Source organism: Canis aureus, chromosome 15, assembly GCF_053574225.1.
Source record: "Canis aureus isolate CA01 chromosome 15, VMU_Caureus_v.1.0, whole genome shotgun sequence".
Taxonomy (NCBI): Eukaryota; Metazoa; Chordata; class Mammalia; order Carnivora; family Canidae; genus Canis; species Canis aureus.
This window is the reverse complement of record NC_135625.1, coordinates 22,708,287-22,721,149: the sequence shown is the minus strand read 5'-3', so window position 1 is coordinate 22,721,149 and position 12,863 is coordinate 22,708,287. Positions and strand designations below refer to the sequence as shown.

The 12,863-nt window shown below is 38.0% G+C and overlaps 1 long non-coding RNA gene across 3 annotated transcripts in view; it reads right to left on the bottom strand.

Annotated features, from left to right (window-relative positions):
- Nucleotides 1–12,863, bottom strand: part of LOC144283969 (uncharacterized) — a 40,056-nt gene that overhangs the window by 22,257 nt on the left and 4,936 nt on the right. The window lies entirely within an intron of this gene.

Here is a 12,863-nt window from a genome sequence, read left to right as displayed (position 1 = left end):
TGCTTGTTTTGACCAATGGGACATTAGCAAAGGAGACACTAGCAGAGATTTGAAAAGTTTTCTCTCTTGAGTTTTTGGTGCTCCACTGCCCAGGAAACAAGGTCAGGATGATGGATGAGAAACATGTGACCTAGTTACCCACCATTGCCCTAGCTGACATCCAGTCAACCCCAGAAGTAGAACAACCAAAAAAACTGGAAGCTGACCACACACACATGAAGAAGAGCAGGAGAAAAAAAATTGCTCAGCTGAGCACATCACAAATTGCTGACTCCTGGAATTGTTAGCTAAATAAATGTGTATTCTATTAAGCCACTATTTTTGAGATGGTAGGTTTTTTTGAAAAAATAAAACATGTATATAATGTATACATGTTTACGTTATACTTGTAAACATGTATATAATTGCTAATAAGAAGAACCTAGCAAGTTACAGATATGTAAAGGAAAAGACAATCTCTTTTTCAATAACTGTTTTTGAGATTGGAAATTAAAACCATTGCCTACAGTGAAAGAAGTAGTACGAGGACAATGACTTACAAATGAACAAAGGAGACTGTCACTATCCAACTTCAAAACTTATTATAATGCTATAATAAAGGCAGTGTGATCTGCATAAAGATTGACATATAGATCAATGGAACAGAATAGAAAGTTCAGAAATAAATCTTTATATTTGTGGTCAGTTGACTTTTGACAAAGAGCCAAAGAAATTCAGTGGTGAAAGGATAATTTTTTCAACAAATGGTGATGGAATTATTGGATATCCATATGCAAAGAAAGCAATAATAATAATCTTAAATCTTTGTAGTATGCCATACATAAAAAATAACTAAGAATGGGTCACAGAGCTAAATGTAAGAGACAAAACTATAAAAATTCTAGGGGAGATGTGAGATAAAATACTTTTGTAATTGTGTTAAATGTCTTAGATGTCACATTAAAATCATGACCTATAAAAGAAAATTTGATTAACTGGACATCAAAATTTTAAAACTTTTGTTTTTTGATAGATTAAAGTTAAAAGGTAATCCACAGTCTGATAGAAAATATTTTCAAATCTTAAAAAAGACTTGTATCCAGAATCTATAAAGAGCACTGTGCACTACAACTGCAGTAGGTGGCTGATGTCAGCCTTCTATTATGCCTTCATGTGACCTCAAGAAGATATCAAAAACAAGAAGAACTGGATTATAGGAGAGGGAGGACAGCAGTGGAATAGGACCCTAGGCTTGTCTTATCCCATGAGCACAACTAGATAACCATTAAATCATCCTAAACAACCCAGCAAAAGACCTGAAGACTAACAGCACAAGCTCCACAACTGGAGGAAGAGAAGAGGCCATATAGAAAAAAGTAGGGAATGTAAAGGTGTGATTTAGAGGAGAAATGGATGGATCACAGGTGCTGTGGATGAAAGGGAGCTGTGGTCATGGAGAAGGGTGAGAGAAAAAGAGAGAGAGAGAGAGAGAGAAGCACACAGTTAAATACACAAGGAGAACATTTCCCCAAAGCCATTGGCTTGGAAAACAAGAAGGGCTGAATTTTTTTTTAAAGATTTTATTTATTTATTCTTGAGACACATCGAGAGAGGGGCACAGACACAGACAGGGAGAAACAAGCTCCATGCAGGGAGCCTGATGTGGGACTCAATCCTGGGTCTCCAGGATCATACCCTGGACTATAGGCGGCACCAAACCGCTGAGCCACCTGGGCTGCCCAGAATTTCATGAGTTCTTACAACCAGTAGGGCTTAAAGCCTAGAGTTTTAAATGTCAGTGAAATTGACTAGCCTAGAACCTGGAGGGCACTGTGCTGTTCCTGCAGAAATGTCAGGCAAAACCCCAAAAGCAGACAGCATGGAAATAGTGATCTGAACAACACCTAGGGTACACAGCAGGGAGATTATTCAATTTCTTGGAACACGTCTCAGAAAAGCAGTGTTCGTGGAAATTCTTCTCTTGGAACAAAGGAGCTGGCTGGAGCCATTTTCCTCCTCCAGCCCTCAGCATAAACATAGAGCCCCCTGCAGGAAGCAGCCCAGCACCTACAGTGGCTACCTAACTTGCTTACACAAAGCCTCTCCCCTCCATGCTCTGTTGGGACTACCCCTCTCTGTCAAGTTTCCCTCAGTACCAATGCAGAATACCCCTTGTCCAGAAGATCAGCCCAAACCCCTGCCCCCACACATCTCCCAACCAGCAAGTTCTGCAGGGCCTCAGTTCTCATGGAAGTGTTATCAGGTCTCATTTCACAGGCAGACCAGAGTACACCTAGTTAAACTTGCCACACTCAGGCCAAGGACCAAACACTGCCCACAACAGACAAGGAGAGCCTCTACAGATAACTGGCCTGATGAGTACAGCAGCCACAACACAACAGCAGAGTGCACACAGCACACCCCAGAGACACTTCCTGAAGTGCCAGACCCTGGACACTACATGATGTCCTATTCATAAAGACATTACATTCAGCAGCAAGAAACATAACTAGCTTTTCTGATACACAGAAGAAGGCAGAGACTTAGACAAAATAAGGAGGAATTTATCCCAAATGAAAGAACAAGGTAAGGCCATGGCCACAGATCTAAGCAATAATGGATATAAGTAACATGCCTGATGGTGAATTTATAGCAACAATCATAAAGATATTCACTAGGTTTAAGAAGAGAATAGAAGACATCAGGGGCACCTTTGCCACAGAGAAAAAAAGGAGTTAAAAATAATTAATCACCAATAAGTGATATTGAAAATGAGCTTGATGCAATGAACAGCAGGCTAGAAAAAGCAGAGGAACAAATTAGTGATCTAGAAGACAAAATAATGGAAAATAATGAAGCTGAACAAAAAGAGAAAAAATTATGGAACATGAAAATAAACTTAGGGAACTCAGTGACTCCATCAAACATAATAATATTTGTATTATAGGGTCCCAAAAGAAAAAGAAAAGAGAAAATGAGGCAGAGTATTTTTTAAGAAAATAATAGCTGAATATATCCCTAATGTGGGGAAGGAAACAGAAATCCAGATCCATCAGGCACAGAGAACTACCATCAAAATCAACAAAAGCAGACCAACACCAAGAAATATTGTAAGTAAATTTGAAAAATATAATAATAAAGAAAAAATAAAAGCAGCAAGCCAAAAGAAGTCCTTAACTCACAAAGAAGACCCATAAGATTTGCTGGAGATTTCTCAACAGACACTTGGGAATCAAGAAGGGAGTGGCATGATATATTCAAAGTGCTGAATGGGAAAAATCTGCAGCCAAGCATACTCTGTCCAGCAAGGCTATCATTGAGAATAGAAGGAGAGATAAAGAGTTTCCTAGACAAACAAAAACTGAAAAAGTTCATGACCTCTAAACCAGCTCTGCAAGAAATATTAAAGGGAACTAATTGAGTGCAAGGGGGAGACCAAAGGTGAAAAAGACAAGAAAGGATCAGAGAAAATCTTCAGAAACAACAATGTTATAAAATGGCAATAAATACATATCAATAATTACTTTGACTGTAAGTGGACTAAATGCTCCAATCAAAAAATATAGGGTGTCAGAATGGATAAAATAAAAAACAAGACCCATGTATATGCTGCCTACAAGAGACTCATTTTGGATCAAAAGTCACCTGCAGATGGAAACTGAGGGAATGGAGAAACATCTGTCATGCAAGTAGATGTCAAAAGAAGATGGTGTAGCAATACTTATATCAGATAAACTAGACTTTAAAGTGAAGACTGTAACAAGTGATAAAGAAGGGCACTACATCAAAATAAAGGGGACAATCCAACAAGAAGATCTAATAATTATAAATATTTATGCACCCAATAGGGGCACACCCAAATATATAAAACAATTAATGACAAACATGAAGGAACTAATTGATATTAATACAATAGTAATGGAGGGCTTTAACACCCCACTTACATCAATGGACAGACATCTAATGGAAAACTAAGGAAACAATGGCTCTGCATGACACACTGAACCATATGGGCTTAACATATATATTCAAAACATTCTACCTTAAAACAGAAGAATACACATTCTTTTCAAGTGCACATGGGACATTCTCCATAATAGATCACATATTAAGTCATAAAATAAATGTCAGCAAATATAAAAAGATTGAAATCATAACATACATCTTTTCTGACCACAAGGCTATGAAATGAGAAGTCTACCACAAGAAAAAGTTTGGAAAGACCACAAATACGTGGAGGTTAAACAACATACTACTAAACAATGAATGGATCAACCAGGAAATCAAAGAAGAAATAAAAAATGCATGAAAATGAAAATGAAAACGTGATCTTAGGACCTCTTAGGACCAATTTTGTTCCTAAGACGTAAGTATGTAGCAATACAGGCCTACCTTAAGAAGCAAGACGAATCTGAAATAAATAACCTACCTGTACCCCTAGAGAAGCTAGAAAAAGAACAGCAAATGAAGCCTAAAACCAGCAGAAGGAAGGAAATAATAAAGATTAAAGCAGAAGTCAATGATATTGAAACTAAAAGAAAAAAAAGGAACAGATCAATGAAACCGGGAGCTGGTTCTTTGAAAAAATTAATAAAATTGATAAACCTCTAGCCAGACTTATCAAAAAGAAAAAAAGAAAGAACTCAAATAAATAAAATCACAAACAAGAGAGAAGAAATAACAACCAGCAACACATAGATATAATTATAAATATAATTGTATAATATAATTTATATAATTATAAATATAAAAATAATATGCCAACAAATTGAACAACTTGGAAGAAATGGATAAATTTCTAGAAATATATAAACCACCAACTTAAACAGGAAGAAATAGAAGTCTTGAACAGACCAATAACAGCAAAGAAATTGAATAAGTAATCAAAAAACTCCCAACAAACAAAAATCCAGGGCCAGATGGTTTCACAGGGGAAATCTACCAAACACTTAAGGAAAAATTAATGCCTATTCTTCTCAAACTATTACAAAAAATAGAAAAACGAAATAAAATTTCCAAATTCATTATGAGGCCAGAATTACCCTGATACTGAAACCAGATAAAGACTCCACTAAAAAAGAGAACTATAGGCCAATATCCCTGATGAACTTGGATGCAAAAATTCTCAATAAAATATTAGCAAACCAAATCCAAGAATACGTTAAAAAAAATCATTCACCATAATCAAGTGGGATTTCTTTCTGAGTTGCAAAGGTAGTTCAATATTTGCAAACCAATCAATGTGATATATCACATTGGAAAGGATAAGAACCATATGATCATTTCAATAGATGCAGAAAAAGCATTTGACAAAGCACATCCATTCGTGATTTTAAAAAAACCCTCATAAAAATAGGTTTAAAGGGAATATACCTCAACATAATAAAGGCCATATATTAGCCAAAGCTAATATCAACCTAATGGGAGAAAACTGAGAACTTTTCCTCTATGGTCATGAACAAAACAAGATGTTGATTCTCACCAGTGTTATTCAACCTAGTACTAGAAGTCCTAGCCACAGCAATCAGACAACATAAATAAATAAGAGGCATCCAAATTGTCAAAAAAAAAAAAAAAGTAAAATTTTCACTATTTGTAGATGATGTGATACTCTGTAGAGAAAATCTCAAAGACCACGAAAAACTGATAGAACTGATAAAAGAATTTGGTACGGTCACAGGATACAAAACCCGCTTACAAAAATCTGTTGCATTTCTATACACCAATAATGAAGCAGCAAAAAGAGAAACTAAAGAATCAATCCCATTTACCGTAACACCAAAAATAGTAAGATACCTAGAAGTAAACCTAACCAAAGAGGTGAAAGATCTGTACTCTGAAAACTATAAAACACTGATGAAAGAAACTGAAGATGACACAAAGAAATAGAAAGACATTCCATGCTCATGGATTGGAAGAAAAGAAATTGTTAAAATATCTATATTTCCCAAAGCAGTCTACACATTTAATGCAATCCCTATCAAAATATCAACAGTATTTTTCATAGAGCTAAAACAAATAATCCTAAAATTTGTATGGAACCAGAAAAAAAAAAAAAACAAATAGCCAAAAATAATCTTGAAGAAGAAAAGCAAAGCTGGAGACATCACAATTCCAGACTTCAAGTTATATTACAAAGCTGTAGTGATCAAAACAGAATGATCTTGGCACAGAAACAGACACCTAGATTAATAGAACAGAATAGAAAACCCAGAAATGAACCCACAACAATAAATCTTTACAAAGCAAAAAAGAATATTCTATGAGAAAAAGACCATTTCTTCAAAAAATGACATTGGGAAAATTGAACAGCTACATGCAAAAGAATGAAACTGGACCACTTTCTTACACTATACATAAAAATAAATTAAAATGGACTAAAGACCTAAATATGAGACATGAAAACATAAAAATCCTAGAGGAGAACACAGGCAATGACCTCTTTGACAACAGCCTTACCATATCTTTCTAAATATGCCTCTAGAGGCAAGGGAAACAAGAGCAAAAATAAATTATTGGGACATTGACAAAACAAAAAGCTTCTGCACAGCAAAGGAAACAATCAACAAAACTAAAAGGCAAGCTGTGAAATGGGAGAGGATATTTGCAAATGACATATCTGAGAAAGGGTCATTATTCAAAATTTACAAAGAACTTACAAACTCAACACCCAAAAACCAAATATTCCAATTTTTTAAATGGGCAGAAAACATGAATAGACATTTTTTCCAAAGACATCAGATGACCAACAAATACATGAAAAGATGCTCAACATCACTGCTCAACATCACAAATCAAAACTAAAATGAGCTGTCACCTCACACCTGTCAGAATGGCTACAATCAACAAAACAAGGAGCAAGTGTTGGCAAGGATATGGAGCAAGGGGAGCCCTTGTGCATTCTTGATGGGGATGCAAATTGGTGCAGCCACTCTGGAAAACAGTATGGAGGTTCCTCAAAAAGTTAAAAATAGATCTACCCATGACCCAGCAATTACACTACTAGGTATTTACCCGAAGGATACAAAAATACTAATTCAAAGGGGTACCTGTACCCTGATGTTTATGGCAGCTATCATCTACCATAGCCAAGTGTCCATCAACTGATGAATGGATAAAGAAGAAATGGTATATTACTCACCCATAAAAAATAATGAAACTTTGCCATTTGCAAGGACATGGATGGAGCAAGAGAGTATTATGCTAAGCAAAATAAGTCAGAGAAAGACAGATACCTTATAATTTCACTCATGTGGAATTTAAGAAACAAAACAAGGGGCACCCGGGTGTCTCAGTCAGTGAAACATCTGCCTTTGGCTCAGGTCATGCTCCTGGGGTCCTGGGATAGGGCTCTGCATGGCACTCCTTGCTCAGCAGGGAGCCTGGTTCTCCCTCTCCTTCTGCTGCTCCCCTTGCTTGCACATGCTCTCTCTCTATCAAATAAATAAAATCTTTAAAAAAAAAAAAAGTAACAAAACAAATAAACAAAGGGCAAAAAAAGAGAGAGAGACCAAGAAACAGACTCTTAACTACAGAAGACAAACCAACCAATGGTTACCAGAAGGGAAGAGAGTCGGGGGATGAGAGAAATAAGTGATGGGTATTAAGGAGTGCACTTGCCATGATGGGCACAGGCAATGCATGGAGTTGTTAAATTGCTATATATACACCCAAAACTAATATAACACTTTATGTTAACTGACTGGAATTAAAATTAAACTTAAAAAAAAAGCAAGAAGAACTGGAAAATCAGTTAAGTGGAAGCATGCAAATAATATTTTTGAACAACCAGCTATGATAGAAACATAATTTGTTAAGATGATGTAAGGGTCTTTCAGATGTCTATGTGGAAATCAGGAAACCAAAAAAAAAAAAAAATTACACCTTGTGACACTCAAATATTTGGAGAACTCCTTGAAAGCATTTAACCCCTTCCTCTATTTGCGTATATAATCTCCTATAGCTAACAAGCTTCGGAGCAGTTCTCCAGAGCAACGTGAAAGACTCTCTCCCGGGCTAGCATCCTCTGGAGGACAATGAGTAAAGCATTTACCAACCTACCTTGAGGTTGGCCTTCTTTCAGTTGACAGCATCTACAAATCCATAATAATAATTTAAAAAAATACAACCTAATTTAAAAATGGGTAAAGGATATTGAATAGGCATTTGTCCAAAGAAGACTTACAAATGTCCAATAAGCACATGGAAAGATGCTCAACGTCATAAATCATTAGGTAAACTCAAATCAAAATCATGAGATACAACTTCACGCCCTGTAGGATGGCTATCATCAAAACGCAGACAGCAGCAAGTGTTGACAAGGAAGAATCGGAATCCTTGTAAAATGGCTGAAGGGGATGTAAAATGATGCAATCACTCTGGAAAACTATGTTTCTTTAAAACAATTAAATATAAACTTAGCATGTGAAATAAAAATTCTACCCCTGGCTATCTACCCAAAAACAATGAAAACTTGTATTTGCGCAAAGACTCGTTTACCTGAATGTTCCCAGCACTGTATTCGTGATAGCCAAAAATTGGGAACCAAATGTCTTTCAATTAGTGAACTGATAACAAAAACAATGTTGTCTACCTACTACACTGAAAGACCGTTCAGCGATAAAGATATTATTGATTTATTCATGAGAGAGAGAGAGAGAGAGAGGCAGAGACACAGGCAGAGGGAGAAGCAGGCTCCATGCAGGGAGCCCGATGCGGGACTCGATCCTGGGACTCCAGGATCACGACCTGAGCTGAAGGCGATGCTAAACTGCTGGGCCACCTGGGCTGCCCCATTCAGCAATAAAAAGGTACAAACCACTGACATACTACAACACAGGCGACTGTCAAAAACATGCTAAGCAAAAGAAGCATTCAGAAAAGATCCCCTATTGTATTCTTTGATCCGTGTAAACTTTTTAGAACAAGCAAGTCTCTAGAACAGAAAGCAGTCAGTGCTTGCCTAGGGCTGGGGACAGGAGGGGAGGTTGTCTGCAAATGGACCTGCGGAACTTATTGAGGTGATGGAAACACCTTTAAAACTGGGCTATAGTGATGATTACACAGTTTTATGAATTCATTAAAAAACATTGGTTTGCATGCATACGGTAGATGCATTTTCCGATCAATAAGTAATACCTCACTAAAGACTGTTAAAAACAAAATCAACCTTTGGATTCTGTCATGGAAGAGAAAGTAACCTGGTGAACCCCTGAATAAATATGATTTAAAATTTGACTATAAATAAAATATAGTTTTAAACAACTGCCCCTGGACACCTAGGTGGCTCAGCGGTTGAGCGGCTGCCTTTGGCCCAGGGCGTGATTCCAGGGTCCTGGGATCGAGTCCCACATTGGGCTCCCTACAGGGAGCCTGCTTCTCCCTCTGCTCATGCCTCTCTCTCTCTCTCTCTGTGTCTTTCATGAATAAATAAATAAAATCATTTTTAAAAAAGTTTCCCCATGTGTGTATGACTCTTGCATGTGTATATGTATTAATGATGAATGAACTGACATGGTAACACTATTTTTTTTTTTTTTGGCCTTTCTGAGAAAAGTGGAAACTTTCATTATATAATCACCCCAGGTGGGGGGGGGGGGCAATTGGACGGCAGGGGAATTTGTGGCTGCCCACAGTGTTTCTGGGAGGTCAACAGGAGGACAGAGGATGCATGCATTACAAGGGCCTGGGCTGACACAGGTGGGAACCATATCTGTGAAACCACTTTCCCCAGCCCTCTCCCAACCCCAGTCCGTCAATGCCCAGCAGCACACCTTGGCATGGTCAGTGCCCCCCACCTCTGTCCAGATGCCCAGCGTCAGATTCATGCAAGGAACATGAAGGTGGTCTTCATGGAGCATATGGTTCCATTTTGCTGATTTGGCCCAGTTGTTTGAAAACATCTTGTCTTAAATAGCGCGCTATTTATCAAATTTCACTATCTTTCAGGAGAAGCTGGAAGAGGGGTAGAAAACCAGACATTTTCTTGACTTAATCTTACTTTCTCAAATTTGAGAAACTGTTTTATTACTTTACAATGGAAAAGAAGATTGCACCTCCTTTTTTGTTTCATGACATCCATAGGCACATGCATTGTTGTGATAAATTAAATCTGGCAAGGATTAAAGGAAAATTCTCCCTCTAAGTGATCATGCAGCTTAAAGCAACATCAGTAGGTCAACTAAACCATCCCTCTGCCAAAGACAGACTGTGCTCAAACCACACCCAGACAAATGAAAGTTTATTCTATTTTTAAAGATTTCCAAGGGAGAGGATCTCTGGAATTTTCGCCCCTAAAGGCATTTAGTCTGTCTGAGAAATTCATTTTACATAGGAACATGATAGAAACAAAAAGAACACAATTGTCTGGCTGCCAAATCCAAGGATTTTTATTGTTATTATTATCATCATCATTCTGAAATACAAAGGACAAAGTGGAAGATAAAATTCATGCACTGTGTCTGGTGTGTTTCCGATTAATGAAACAGACCCTTATATTTTATTAAGGTTAAGTAAGCGAGCCCAGCCAAGAAGCTGAGTTTTGCATTTTAATTTGGGGAATTTTGACAATAATAAGGCTGCTGAGCATAAAGAAGTTAAAACCAAGAACTATTTTCTCGAGAATTCTACAATGCTTTTCTTTAGCTGTTACACTAAAGGAATTGTAGTGTAGCTAGTAAGAAAGAGAGCCTCATAAATTTAAAATATTTATGGGGGCATTCTCAATTATTATTCTGAGATACAGAACATCCTCTAGCTTAAATGGGAAAGTCAGCTCACAAATGGTTTAAAATGAGAGGGACCAAGTAACAAAAAAAAGTCATTTGACCATATATAAAATATAGATAAGCTTCCGGGCATATTTTAATTTAGAAGAAATCAATGCTTTTCTAAAATAATTTTAATTCCTCAAATTGCCGATTGTCATTATGAGCTTAGCCTTGTTCTTTCCTTTTCTAATCAAATGTGATCATTTGCTCACATTGTTCTCTTCTCAGTGGGTAATAGGCACAAACCGACCTTGTGAAGAGGACTAGCTTCCTAAAAATCACTGTTCCCCCTCACTCCAATTTGTGACTTAAAAGAAAAAAATTAAAAATGAAGCAGGGGAGGGGAGGGTAGTGTATGAAGAATGAGCCAGCTTACTAAATGCCCACTGGCAGGGAGAGAAAAAGCTTACTCCACATATGTGAGATGTTAAGGCCAGAGCAGAGAGACAAGGGGGCAGGGGAGGGCTGTCTGGCTGAGGGAGGAGCTAGCCTGCCCCCCAGTTCCCCCCAGATCCGGGGCCTCTGAGCTGCAGAAAGCTGCTCTCCGCAGAAATAGCTTTTTGCCACCATCCCCTCCCTTCCTCTCCCTTGCCTTCGCCCGCCTGCACAGGAGCTAACGTATAAAGATAAATGTATGAAAATTCCAAAGTTGAGTTATGTCTAAGGTAAATATTTAACCCTATCTCTCCTATATTTGCCATCTCACTCAAAAGATACTAGCATATGTCTTAGCCATTTTACTTCCTTGGGTGTCATCAACATTGGTATCTTTAAAGAAGAAAAGGAGGATGCTGGGAATGGGAGATGTTAGCCAGTCTACAGTACTCAGGTGGATGGGAAAGAAGGGGCCAGGAAATGGGGAAACCCCTGGGATGTGGTCCTAAGGGGGGCTCAGGGGAGTCATCCCCCAATGAGGACCCCAACCGACTCATACCCACATGCGATTTGCTTAACTAGAATCCTGGGGGCTGTGTCATCTGTCCAGGGTGCTGGACAGGCATCTGGGTATTGGTCTCCGTGCTTGGCACTCATGCCTTTTGCATGGGCATAGAAACCATGTGCCCAGATCAGTCTTAAGACACCACAGAGGAAACTATACAGTTCTAAGAAAAGTCAAGGTATAAACTGACTTAGAAATATTTGAATGCTTTAAATGTAATACAACATTTAGAGCAGATAGGAAAGCCAGGGATAAATATTGGTTTTCACGAGTTCCATCATAAACCGTATTTTTTCTAGATCAGAGAAAACCCATTGAACAGAAGTGAAGACTCTTTTCTCAGTTTGGTTAATTCACTGATGATTTTTTTTTTTTTTTTTGAAAAAAGCATCATCACTGCAAGGTAAAGAAAATGTGCAATGAGCTCGCACTAAGCAAACACCATGATGCCTGGCAGGGCCAGAAGGGTAATTCTAGGGTATTGTGAACAGAAAAGCAAAGGGGAATAAATACTCAAGGAAGGTAAGTCTTTGGAAGTTAGTTTCAACAAAAACCTAAACAGGGTTTGACATTTCCCTTCAAAGAACACAGTTATAAAAAGCAATGGAGGCTGGAGCACTTGGGTGGGCAGTGGTTGAGCATCTGCCTTCTGCTTAGGTCATGATCCTGGGATGCTGGGATTGAGTCCCACATCATGCTCCTACGGGAACCTGCTTCTCCCTCTGCCTATGTCTCTCCCTCTCTCTGTGTGTCTCTCATGAATAAATTAATAAAATCTTTTTTTTTAAATGAAAGCATAATTAAGCCTCCAAATGCTCTACACTTTTTTTCTGTTGTAGTAATATCAGCCTTTCTGATTTACACGTCTTGTTATCAGAGAAAATTGATACTGACTTCAAACCACAATTTAAGGATGCAACCACACAGAGCCCACACCCGCCTCCAAAAAACTGCTGTCTTTTTGAAAGGAGTTATTCCTTGCTTTGGCTTTGATACATGCATCAACAGCTTAATTTTTTGTTTGGAGTTTTTAAATGGCAGTTAGGAAACAAGAAAGGACTCACCTCTTTGAAAAGCAGTGCAATGCCTGGCTAGATGCTTATTCTGCTACCTGGGAAAATTATTTCAGATGGTCTGTTGTGGATTGCTCAGACTTTGCACCTCCCACCAACACA